The following is a 13,472-nucleotide window of genomic DNA, read 5'->3' on the forward strand; positions in this document are numbered from 1 at the left end:
GTCATGCGACACACACAAAACTTGTTTCCAAATCCTTGTTCTCTGGTGGGACAATTGTTCTAATAAAGAGCACTCATTCATTGAATATGACCAAATTATGTATCTGCATCAAGTTATTTTAGAAAAGGTATATGTTTATTTTGTATTGTGCCATTTTTCACTCTTACATTGTTTTTTTAATGTTTTTATTTAATAAGTGTTTCAATGCAAAAGTATTTTTACACTATACAAAAATTCTAATTATATGAGAGAACAAAGGATAAAACAGCAAATGCATAACCCATATTAAAAGGAAAAGCGAAGAAGAAAATTCCATATACACATATACAAATAGGCAGATAGACTATCCACAAGTTACGTGGAGTCCAAACATAGTTTACATGCGTACATGCTTACCCTCGCCTCCCAACTCACACAACCTTCGTACTTACTTTTGTAATGCTCACATCCTAATTACTAGCATCATTAGCCGGATTTACCCCCATCACCTTACCCATCCTACAGAGAAACACCCACAAGGACCAACGTCAGCTAAATCAGACCAACTAATGCAAGATCCCTAATACTTTGATCTGAAACCTCTGTCAATTGCGCAAACATTGTAGTGAGCATTCTGCCCAAGGCAATGATGAGGGAAGTCTGTGGAGTAATCATCAACCTGGACCACAAGTAGTGTTGACTTAGACTCTGTGCTGTAGAGTTTAAAAAGCTGCTAAAACTTCTGTTTCTCAAAGGCAGAAAGAAAGGACAGCACACCACCAGATGAAGGGTGGTTTCGACTGCCCCAGTATCACACATTCTGCAAACTCTCAGAAACTTTGATATCCCAAGCCTCTGACCCAAGTACTCCAATGTTGTCCGTATCGGAGCCTTGCAGAAGGAAATATCGTCAAATATCTCCTAGGGGTCTTTATCAGCAAAAACAAAACTCCTTTCCCATATATAAGCTAAGGCTGCTTAAGTCCTGTGAATCCCTTATTCCATCCCAGTCCATCTTCACTAATAATTCAGACTCTGACCGAGTCAGATCTAATTACTTCCTCATCTTGTCAACCCGCCTTTTAAATTTCTTTAAATAAGGGTTGGAGTCCTTTGTCAGGAGAGCCATAATGTAATAACCAAGCGCAGAATTAACTGCATGTTCAAGACTACCCATCAGGGATAGAGACCGCCTGGTATATTGAGCCCATCAGGAGGTCAAACCATGTTCCAGCCGAATAACACTGACTGGAACCGACACTGGGAGACCCAGTGCTTGTTTGAGTCTTCTGGCTTTACGAACATCCAAAAAATTCCTATCCCTGATGTTTAATAGTTCACACCCATAAAGAACAATTGGTGTCACTTTCGATTTGTAAAATTCAATAAATGGGACCATCGAGAATGCACATAATTTGCTCTTTATCGCCAATAGAAGCGAGGTGCATGACCAAATTCTTTCGTCTAGTTGCATAACCAGCTGTTCATGATGCTTAGACACTGAAATTGTAAAACGAAAGATAGCAGATCGAAGATACACTCTGGACCGGAGTAGTATTCAGTGTCAAGGTAACATTCCTGATCTTTTTCCGAGTGGAGGCAACCATCACGTATGACTTACTTGCATTTATCTCTAAGTTATTGATAGTTAGATACTTTTCTCACCCATCCAGTTGCCGCTTTAATCCAGACTGAGCATAGTCCATTAAATTGAGATCATTGGCATAGGCAATTCTTCTTAATTTGAGATTCGGCAAGCTGGGAACAAACCCCCCCATTCTATACTCCTAGCCCACAGATCCACCAGATAGAGGTTGAATAGTATGGAGGCGAGCATGCACCCTTGGCGTACCCCTTTCCTTAAAAAGATCTTCTGGGATAAGTCCCCCAACATATTCAGCCTTACCTTTGTAGAGTTATCCGAATAGGGGAGCTGGATCAGTGACAGAAGCCCCGGATCCATGCCCCAATCAGCTAACTTTCACCAGAGTCTCGAGCTGTTAATATTATCAAAGGCGGCCGACAGGTCTATTGTGGCCACAAACAGCGAATGACACGTAGGCGGGCTGATATCCGAAAGGCATGCTGTTAAGGTCTCCGTGATAACCTGGGTATCACTGGTCAGGCTCTGACGTGGCTGACTTCTTTCCTCTCTGACTGACCCTCCCAGGTCCAATTTGGGTCCTTCCTCTCCGCTACCTTTTTCTCTACCTGTGGTGTCCCCCACGGGTCTAACCTCTCTCCCTGGCTGTTCAACCAATACCTGGCACTCCTTGCCCACTTCATCGCCGCTCTCTGCCCAAACCTTCACTGCTATGCGGATGACACTCGGCTCATTTTCAGGCTACCCTCAACCTCCTCCTCTCCTTCCCTCCTCTCTGACTGTCTGTCTGTTAGCCAGGAGTGGTGTGCCGCCAATGGCCTCTGCCTTAATGCCAGTAAGACAGAGATTCTCCTCATCGGCACACCGGCTCTCTCCTTTCTTGCTGCTCTCTGGCCGGCCTCTTGGTCCTCTTCCCGTTCCCACCTACAAAGCCAAAAACCTCAGGGTCAACTTCGACTCTACACTCTCCTTCACCCCTCACATCTCTGATGTCTCCAAGAAGTCACACTACCAGCTGCACCTCCTCAGAGGTATTCTGCCGTTCCTCTCCTTCCCCCAGAAGCTCACTGTCTCCAGAGCCCTGGTTCTCTCTAGGCTGGACTATTGCAACAGCCTCTTTCTAAATCTGCCTGCTTCTTCTCTCCGCCCTCTGCAACTCATCCAGAACAGGACTGCAAGACTTGCCCTTGCCCTTGGCCTCAAGCCCAGGGATCATATCTCTCCAGGACTGAAATCTCTGCATTGGCTCCCAGTGGCTGCGAGGATTAAGTTAAAAAAAGCCTTCTGCATCGTCCACAATGCCTTCTGGGGCCTGAGGCCACAATACTTCCAACTCGCTCTTCCCAAGTATCTTCCTTCTCGAGCTCTTCGCTCATCTGCCTCCAACTCCCTCAGGGTCAGTCGCTTCTCCAAGCAACAAGTTGGGGGTAGATCTCTCTCCTCGGCTGGTGCCTCCATCTGGAACAGCCTCCCTCCCTCCCTTAAACTTGAGGAGAACCATCCCCAGTTCCGGAAACACCTCAAAACCTTTCTCTTTGCTTCTGCCTTCTCTCCTCCTCTCCTTTGATGATCCCTGGCTGAAACCGGTACTGCACTGGCTACCTGGACACCCTTCTGATCCAGGGCCCAGGTCCCTCTCCCGCCAGCGTCACACACATGCACTGCCCACCTGGCACCCCTCGCACTTGGGACTGTTCTGTATCCCTTCAGTCACCCCTTCAGACCTCGATAGCTGATGTCCGCACTTACCCTTGCACTTGCCACTTGCTGGCCGCTTTTTTATGTATTGTCTTATCTATTCCCATTTACTGCACTTTCCTTCCCTCCCTTCCCACGCACTTGCGTGATCTGAATGACACCTGGCCTAGTAGGATCGTTGTATGTCCCCTTGTTCCCCTCCCTTGCCTCGTCGCACCTTGAAACACTTGTGTATAGGCGCGTTATAAATGCCATATCATATCATATCCCGCGGATCACTGTGCCGCTCCCCCTCCTGAAACCTGTTTGCAACAGACGCTGACTCCTTCAGTCCACTGGTTCAAAAAGCAAAGTCGCAAATATCTTTAAGGATGTGTCAATCAGAGAGATAGGTCTATATGCAGCTGGATTCTCACGCTGACCCCTTTTAAAAAATGGGGATCAACGTTGAAGATGACCACGACACTGGACAGATGCCCTCTTCAATAATATGAGAGAATAGATTATACAAAATATCGGCCCATAAACCAGAATTGCCTTTAATACTCCCGTTGGGCACACCATCTAGGCCCGATGCTCGAGAGTTGTTTAGTTTATTAATTATATCCACTATATCCGTCAGATCGAAAAAGGGTTCAACAGGAAAAATCTTCAGACCACTTTGCCACATTAGATACTGTTCATCCCCACTATTTGCCTCATACTTATCAGAGAAAAACTGTGTCTAGACCTCCTCCGCTACACCAGAGGACTTCTACAATGACTGCTTATTTCCTTTGTCGTTTAAAATCCACCAAATCCCACGCGTCATGCATCACAATTTTACCCAATAAGTCTTGATATTTTGTGATGTATTTCTCCATGTGGGGGAGTCAAACCCATAGTCTGAACTGCTGCTTCAACTCTATCCCCCCCACCCCTCATTTTATCCCCCAATCCTTTCAATGGGAGCTACGCAGTTGCTGGAATACCCTTCGCATTAGGCGATTATGCCAATGAATTTTGCTATCGTAATCGTAATTCGCCCTAACCCTGCAATGGCTGTCTTGGCTTGAGGAGGGGAACTAACCTGTCTCTGCTTCCTCAATCATAGTAGGAGTTCCCGTTATTTACTGGGGTCAGACTGAAAATACTTCTCTTGAGAGGAAAGATTCTCCCACCATTCTGCCAGATCTACATTGACTGAGCCTAAATTAGAGCTGTAATCGGCCACCCGGTTTGCTTTATCCGACACCACTAAAGGCCAGACCTTAGATAGCTCTGAAAAATCTACCACTTCCTTTACCTCTAGGTTCTTAAAAAGGATGTAATCAATAATGGAACTAGCAAATGCATTCAACCACGTCTGATTCTCTAAGTGAGTACCCCCAAAAAGATGGTTTGATTGGACACAATTCCACCTCGATAGAAAATTTTACCACATTTTCCCACAACTGAATTTAGATGACAAATAGGCAGAAGAAATAAACCCAGGCACCTCATCTGCAGCCTCCCAGACGACCCTCAGTGATCAAGAGATTGCAGTTAAAATCCCCCGCAACAATCACTACACCAGTCGGCATTCTGTTAGCCAAGCAATCAAAATTCTGTCCATATCAAATACCACAGTGTCAGCATCCATATTTGTGGGGTTAATATACACATTGATCACCAAAGTAGCTGTTTATTTGTACATCTAATTTGCTTTTACACAAATCATTGCCACTAGGAAGGCCTCAGATTTCACTGGTATTAGCTTAATCTGGCTGGATTTTTTTATTTTTACAGCAGTCAACGACCCTCCCCCTGGTCTCCCTTTTAACCCCTTAGTTGCCAGGGATGAGAGAATTGAAAACCCATCCCAAACTCGATTACTCCTGAGCCGCGTTTCTTGAATTAGCACGATGTCATGGCTATCTAGGAGGTTCTTCTTAATGTTTGACATGAAGGAATTGTACTCCCTAGAATTCCAGCGTACTAATTGGAGACTAGCTCTAGAATCGAGGGCGCCTGCCTTTTGAGGTGGGGTGGGCAGCCTCCAGCCAGCCCCAACTCGGATGCTCAAGTTTGTGGGGCTCATATAATTGGAATTTGTGGTCAAAATAGTGTCTAATGGTGATTTTCAGTGGTTTGTGTGCTTTGCGGCTGGCAGAACCTCGAATCGCTTCATGGCACTCGAACCCCGAAATGAGGACTTCCTCCTGGTGTCTGACAACCAGCCGCTCAATCATTTGTGAATGGAAGTGAACCGCACACTTTCCCTTGCAATCTTTGTCAAACAGATGGACACATTTTAAATCAGCTGAGGATATTGGGCTGAGATCAGGAAAGGATTATAGAATGGCCAGTACTCGCTTTCGATTTAAAGCATTCATCCTTTCTTCCTCAAAGACCGATTCAAATACTTGGGTCAGACCACCACTCAATGCCCCCACACCCTTTTGAGTTAAGGGTAAGTAGGTGTTTATGGGGTCCTCCCGGGCGACCCCGACTGGTCCCACCCCACCCTATTGTTTGCATTCCTTAAGGGCACTTGCTGAAGAGATTGAGTTTTCTCCACTTACTCCCCGTCCTCAGAATACTCTTAGTGGGGATTCCAGGGGAGCCGCTCCCAGGAGTCAAGTGGTTCCATGTTGGGGCACTAGCTTCCTTTTCCCTGGTGAATCTAGAATTTGAGCCTTTGCCACCCTTTGTCCCCAAATCTCATCTTTGCCTGATGTTGAGTACACTCTACTGAGCACAGCTTGGGGACATGCAGGTAGTCTGTAGTTGATTGCTTTGAGTTACCATGACTTGCAAATTATTTGTAGAAGAAGTGGCAGCCACTTCTGGCTGTATGCAATTAGAGTTAACAGAACATTTGCCAATGTTAGACTTACTGACTTCCTCCAAGATTTTTCAAAGGATCTTTCGTGATCATTGCCGCCTTGATTTTGGGTCAGCCTTCATGTTCTAAGATTTCTTTTTCGGTAATGAAGAGGATTTGGCATCAGTCTTTGCTGGTTGCTTCGCAGCTAACCCCGAGGCTGACTTTACCCATTCATCCTCATTGGTCAGATTTATTAGGAGTGGAGGTTTTGAGTGATGACTTCCCGATGTACAGTTCACGGGAGGTTTTGACGGTGTCATGTTTGTCCGCAGAGTCTCCTTCATGTCCTGGAGGAGGGTACAATTTTCCGCTAAGACACCCTGTTCATTCTGACTTCGAAGGCCATAGTGTCGTACAATCTAATAAAGGACTGGAAAACTAAATTTAGGGATACTCACTCAAATCCGGGTATCCTGCACAATCAGGGCATTTCCCGAAGGTGAATGAGGGAGGGTAGTTGCTTGGGCGCGACTGTGATTTGAGAGCAAAATGTCTAAGTCCGAAATATCCTGACTTCATTCCAATGATCTCTCTTGAGTTCTAAAGAGATCTGGGGAGACACTTAATCAATCCCTGATGGCTTCAATTGCTTGGATTTCGCTTTCCAAACTCGCACATACAAAAAAATGAAAATGTATGCCTCTTGCTCCACTCATGTTAGAACCGACCTGGAAATGTTGCAATCTATATTTGTACAGTTATTGTTCGTATCTGTAGTATGCAATGGGCCCGGGCCAGGGCCCAGGCCGTTGGGTTAGACACTTGAACATAGGTTGGGCACAGCTTTGCTGAAAAAAAAAAACTCTGGAATTTTCCCCTTCCCGGCGCTCAGCATTATTACTGGATGATTCTAGGGACTCAGAAGCAGAGTGTGCCACCTGCACAGTCGTTTCGCTTCGCAGCAGGAATCTTTTATTTCTCCCCAGCATTTTCCCAAGGCTTTTGCCCCTACAGAATCAAAGAGCAAAGCCCCACAGTCTCCCAAGAGAGGGTGTCAGTCTAAACAGGAAAACACAGAGTTGCGGCTCAAAACCGGACAGTCTTCCTCACCTCAACCGTGTATCAGCAGTGCTCGCCGGTGCTCCCTGCGCAGACTGCAACCACTCTGCAGGTACTCCGCCCTGCGGACTTCAGGTGATTTTGAAGATAAGGACCACCTCCAAAGACAGCAAGTGAAAGCAGACCAACGGCACCTCGGGACAGCACCTCCAACACCTTCTGCAGACTGCAACCGCTCTGCAGCCACCTCCCCATTGTTTTTGCAAACTGATTTGCTCTGCATTCTAGTTTGAGAATATAATGGCAGGGTTTATTCTTTGTGTCCTAAAACATGATTTTAAAGTTAATAGTTGATTAATGGGTATACATCTTTGCAATAAGTAGAGATTCTCTTGTGTTTTCCTTGCAGAAATAAGTGGTCGGACTTTTAGGAGATTGTATGCCCTTTCAGTAAGCAGTTTTGCTGTTCCTTTTTATACCTTTCCCATCTGTCTTTGTTATTTAGGTTACTATAATACATTAGAGACCAATGGAGGAGTAATTACTGTTTAAAGATGCACTTTTGTTTGTTGGGTCTGCTGCTCGTTGATTTAACATACATATTTTTTGGAAACTCTACAATGAGTCCCACTTTGCTGGAATCCCTCTTCCCACTACATCATTGCCTAGTATTTATCAGCTAGGGAACTTAGTTAATGTAAGGGTAGAAATGATCGACTAGATCTTTGCGAATCGCCATCAACTTACACTCTCAATTAGCTGTTTGTGCCCTTTTGAGACGTCTTTTCAAACCCTCTAAAACGTCTGCTTGTATATTGCATAATAAGGAGGGAGTTTGAAATTCAGGAATTTTCTACTGGGCCTAATTTGACTGTAATACACCAGAATCAAGTATTTTTATATATCCATGCATGTTTTCAAGGCGCTGTTTGGGTGTTCGACAGGAGTTCCGTAAGTTACCCCTGGCATTATCTTTGGGTACCTTAGCAGAACCCTCCCATTTTGTGGGGGCTTGACGATAATTTCAAACTCCAAATAATAGCCTCAGTCATCCATTAGAGACTTCTGTATATTCAAACATGACACATTATTCAGCAGTAAGTTATACCCAAGAACAATTTTGGTACAGCAAATTATAAAGAACACACGTGTTTGGAACTGACTTTTGAAAAACTATTACATTGCATTCACAAAGGAAATTTAAATGCTAAATAGCATTCCTGAAATCCGGTATATCAACATGTCTCAAATTTTAACAACATTCCTTACAGTGATGATTTTAAGTGTAATGATTTTATCCAGATTGAACATTGACAATCAACAAAATTATTGGGCCACACAAGTAGTAAGCAGTACTTTTAATGTTCCTAGTCCTGATACCCATACTATTATTTATGAACTTATAATTAATTTACCAGACTTGAAGGTGACTAAAGCTGCATTTCATCATGTGGATGTAGCTGCACAGAAACAGTGGGAAATTGAGGTAATGATATGGTTTCAGCAAAGTAGCTTTCTCTATCATTGATTCCTACCCCAGCCACAAAAGAAAGCAGGAATCTGACTTGTTTATAGAGCAGCACCTTGCCAACCTGACTCACCCATTGTTGAGGGCACCTAAGGTATGACCTCATGGGTAGCAGATAGTGTGGACACTTCAATGATCATGAATGCATCTTTTGTCCAGATCCCTTCCATTTTTCAATGTAGTGTATTAACTGAGATATCGATGCATGTAAGAAAAAGATTTTCTCAAGACCGTCGAGGGATGATTACATCCAGCATTTGAAGCTATAACTGATAGAAGATGCAAATAACTGGTCATATGATACTGCACTGCAAATGAACATGGGCCCATGGACTGTGGTGGTTCTAGTAGGTTAACACTGCTATCCTGATCTAATCTATGGCGTATAAAGATAGCACCTTAGTCAATATATAAAACTGAATTAAATCTGCTTTAGTAACTTTATTAATACATACTTATTGTGTGTTTTTTATCATCAGTGATGTTGCTTCATGTGATCTCATCAGCGTTAAAGGTTAAGTGACATCACTTCCAGTGATCTCATTGTGTTCAAAGGACATGTGATGTTACTTCTCGTGATGTCATTGTTTGTGTGATATCACTTCAGCTATCCCTGGCATTTTGGTGAATTGACATCTGTTACCGCTTGTGTCAGATACAGATTTATGTGTTATTTAAGCATCACCATTCTATCTAAGAAAGAATTCTTTACTGACACAAGGGCTCTGCCTTCTCCATGCACAGCACAACTGCTGCATCATCTCAATTATTTTGACATGTTTTTGTTGCCAGAATTGTCAGAGAAAATTAATACATGTCTCTGGGCACTGACTTATTAAGCTGTTTCTACTTTGAGCTTTGCCTTGCAGACTAGGAACCAAGAGAACTTCATTGCAGATGTCTATCACAGCCTGGTAATGTGCAACTCAAAACAGTCTACCAGCAGACCTAGAGGACACAACTGGTAATAACCAAAATTCTGGTTATTTTTTAATTTTTTATTTTGGATGATTTAGTTTGTTTGTAAACTTGTTCATCTGTGCCTTAGGGTGATAGAAGATTGTGGTTTGAGTTGAGTCTCATGCAGTTCTTTTATTGAGTTCCAGTATGGTACTGAGAAAGAGAGTGATTGTGTATGTGTATTTATTGTTTTGCCCGCTGAGTGGGGTGGCCCATCTTTCTTCCGTGTCCATTTGTTGTGATGAGAGCTGGAAGAAAGCCCCAAACTGTTTGCGTTGGGCGGAGAGTGTTTGACATTCCATGACCAAGTGGAATAAGGTTTCTGACATTGCTTCATTCTTGCAGAATCGACAGTAGTTACTTGTTGTTCTGATGGTTTGGTCTGGGAATATTTTAAGATATGGTGGTAGCTCATGGATTTTCCTGTTATCTTTGGTGCATTGAAGATTCTGTTTGTAAGCACTTTTCATTTGAATCGTTTTTATCCAGTCATTTTGAAGGAGTTTTATTTTGGCGTGTTGTGGGCAAATAGTTAGAAGTTCTTCTGATACCTCTTTGTTTTCCATTTCCTTCCTTATGGACTGTTTCCATTTTTGTAGTACAGTGTTGTTGAAGGTGTTTGGCTGAGCTCGGAGAATTTGGATCGCTGGGGTTTTCTGGTTGGTAAGTATTTTCCGGAAGATGTCTAATCTTTTCCAAAGTATAATGGATGCGATTGATTGAGTTGCCATTTCATGACGTATTCTTGGCATTGGATATGACTGCGGAAGGTGGAGAATTTTACGCCAGAAAATTGCTTCAAATTTCGTCCAGTTTTGTCCAGTTTGTTGTGCGGGCATACATCATTGCTTCGGTTCCATATGTTATTATAGGGATGTATTTTTGTCTATAATAGGCAATGATGAGTCTGAAAGAGAATTGGCCGTATTTCCTGTGAAGTATACAACCTTGTCGTGCCAGGGTTTGTGCTGTTTGTTCAATTTTATCGAGCCATTGTTCTTCTCTTTTAGATTGGTTTATTAAGATACCGAGATATTTGAAGATTGTCAAATTTTCTAGTCGGTTTCCATTAATATTGAATGTCGGTTGCTTTACCTTTTTTGTGTGTGGTTTGGTTAAGGTCATTGTCTTGGTTTTTGAGATGTTGATTGTTAGTTTGTTTTTGTTCATGTAGCTGCTCAAAGCTGTCAGAGATGCTTGTAATCTGGAGGTTGTTTCCAGCAAGATGATGTCATCTGTGTATGCCATAGCGGGAACTGGTGTTGAATTTATTTTCAGGGGATTAGTTTGGTTGCTGCTTCGATGTTCTTCGATGTCTGCTGTGAACAGATTGTATAGGGTTGCCGCCAGCGGGCACCCTTGCTTTAGGCCGTTTGATGTGGCAATAGCAGTAGTTGTAGCACCCCGTTTTGATAATCTCACTTTTATGGAGGTTTCTGAGTAAGATAGGATGATTGGCTCGAGGATGTTCGTTGGGCAGTCCCATGCTCTGAGTTTCGCCCATAGTTTGTGCCGTGAGATGGTATCGAAGGCCATCTTCAAGTCAATGAACGCTGCATATATAGTGGTGTGAGAGTTGATGGCTTCATGTTTTATTAGATGAAGTAATATCAGGTTGATGTTGGTTCCGACATTGGCGGTGAAACCCGTTTGCCTGGTTGAGAACTTGCCGTTTTCAGTGGCCCATGCTATTAGTTGTTTCAATAGTATTGACGCAAAGACTTTTCCGAGCGGGTCCAGTAGGGCAATTGGACGGAAGTTCTGTGGTTCATCTCTGGGTCCTTGCTTATAGATTGGAACAATTGTGGCCGACCTCCAGGAGTTTGGAATTTGATTGAGTGTGTTAATCAGGCTTATGATGTGACCCATGAAATTCGCCCAAGCCGGCGGGTCTTGCTTGATGACGGCGTTAGATATTCCATCGGGGCCAGGTGCTCTTGAGGTGTTTAAGTTTCTGATCAGTTGTATGAAGTCCTCATATTCCGCTTTTACTTGCCATTTTGGTTCTGTTTTGGCCGTTTCTTCTTGTAGCTGCGCTGATCGAGGTCCGTAGATGGTGGAAAAATGCGTGGTCCACGTTTCTTGTGCAACGTTAGCTGTCAATTTGTGTTGTTTTTGGAGGTTGTCACTGAGCAGATTCCAGAGCTCTCTCGTGTTATGTGACTTGTATAGTGTCAGTATGTTTTCTGCGTCTGCTTGTCAGGATTTTTTGTTGGAATTTTCTCCAATCGGCATGTTCTGTTTCAAGCTTTTGATCTGTGTCGTATTGTTTGCAGATTTTGTTTTCTTCAGGTGCCCTATCGATTGTCTTAGGCATTTTTTCTTATCAGCTATTTCCTGATTATATGTATGGCGGTGGTGTTCATATGGCCGGTTTTTAATTGTTTGCCGAACGGGTAGTAAAATCCATTCATAGTTCAGTTTTTTGGTATCTGTCAAGTTGCCAGCGTGGAGTTTCTTTGGTAAGTTTGCCATAGCTGGTTGTGGGATGCGTAATCTCGATATTGTAACATCGAGTTCTAGTGGGCATAACGGTGCAGGTTCTCTTTGTTCAGTTAGCGTCCGCAAGTACACAGTTAGCAGGTTGTGGTCACTTTTATCCGTTGTTATCGTTTGAGCTTTTATGACAGATTTGTGTAAATTGTATGATAGAAATATATAATCAATGATTGCCGTTGATGATCCTCTAGCCTAGGTTGGCATGTAAGATGTAGAGTTGTTCCTTGCATGGTCTAGGAGTATAATATTGCGAGTTGTGATTTCATTCATCCATCTACTTGAGTTCGGAGAGTCCCATTTTAGGTGAATAGATTGATATTCAGGTCTCCACAGATTATTATTTCTGCTGGTTGATGATTTGCCACAACTTTGTCGATTGCTATGAATACTCCATCAATGAATGCTTCTATTGATATTGCTGCAGGGTTCCAATACAGATTTTCAGGCCGATTCATGGAATAATTAGCGCGGCGCAAGTGGGCAAAAACGTGCGAATCGCAGTGGAATAGCGAAAATCGCAGTGCAAGTGCGAAAATCACACGAAAAGCAGCGCACATCGATTCATGGAAGTCCGTGCGCGAGAAAACCAGCGGATGTGCGATAAAAAAGTGCGCGGCGCACGTTGGTGCACAGGCCATCTAACAGCGTGCGCCAGGTCACAGCGAAAATCGCACAGGCCACAGCGAAATTCGCACATAGCGCGGCGCACGCAACAAAAGTAGGCGGAACACGGGCGTAACACTCGGAATGGGGAACAACTTGCCAAAACGTGGGCGTCACGGGGGAAGTACAGGGCACAAGTGCGCGGAACGCCCACACGCTCGCCTACAACACGTATTCATGGAATAGAATAGGGCAAAAAAGCGCACGCTCAAACCAGCGCACAGGCACAAACACGACCACCACAAGAAAGCAGGCGGTAGCGTCTCTGCGGCTGTAAGAAATGTGTGCCAAAAGGTGCGCCAACAAATAGCACCTATATACTGCCTTGATGAATGTCCTATACTGTGGCCCTCCAGGACAAATGACGTGCAAAGGGGTACCCACAAACACGGACACCCGCTGACAAAAAATACGTGTGCGTGTATACCGGGGTGCGCAGGAAGTCTCACACGCGATTTGGCCGGGTATGTGGATTTCAGGGGTGCGCGGGAATTTCCACACGCGATTTCAGCAGGGTACGTGTATTTCAGGGGTGCGCGGGAAGTTCCACACGCGATTTCATCAGGGTACATGTATTTCAGGGGTGCGCGGGAAGTTCCACACGCGATTGGCCCAGTGCGAGCAGGGTACGTGTATTTCAGGGGTGCGCGGGAATTTCCACACGCGATTTCAGCAAGGTATGTGTATTTCAGGGG

At 44.1% G+C, this 13,472-nt stretch overlaps 1 protein-coding gene across 1 annotated transcript in view; it reads left to right on the forward strand.

Annotated features, from left to right (window-relative positions):
• Window positions 1–13,472, forward strand: part of CC2D1B (coiled-coil and C2 domain containing 1B) — a 2,515,186-nt gene that overhangs the window by 1,499,744 nt on the left and 1,001,970 nt on the right. The gene's annotated exons all lie outside the window — the stretch shown is intronic.

This window comes from Ambystoma mexicanum, chromosome 1q, assembly GCF_040938575.1.
Source record: "Ambystoma mexicanum isolate Mex_15411 chromosome 1q, UKY_AmexF1_1, whole genome shotgun sequence".
Taxonomy (NCBI): Eukaryota; Metazoa; Chordata; class Amphibia; order Caudata; family Ambystomatidae; genus Ambystoma; species Ambystoma mexicanum.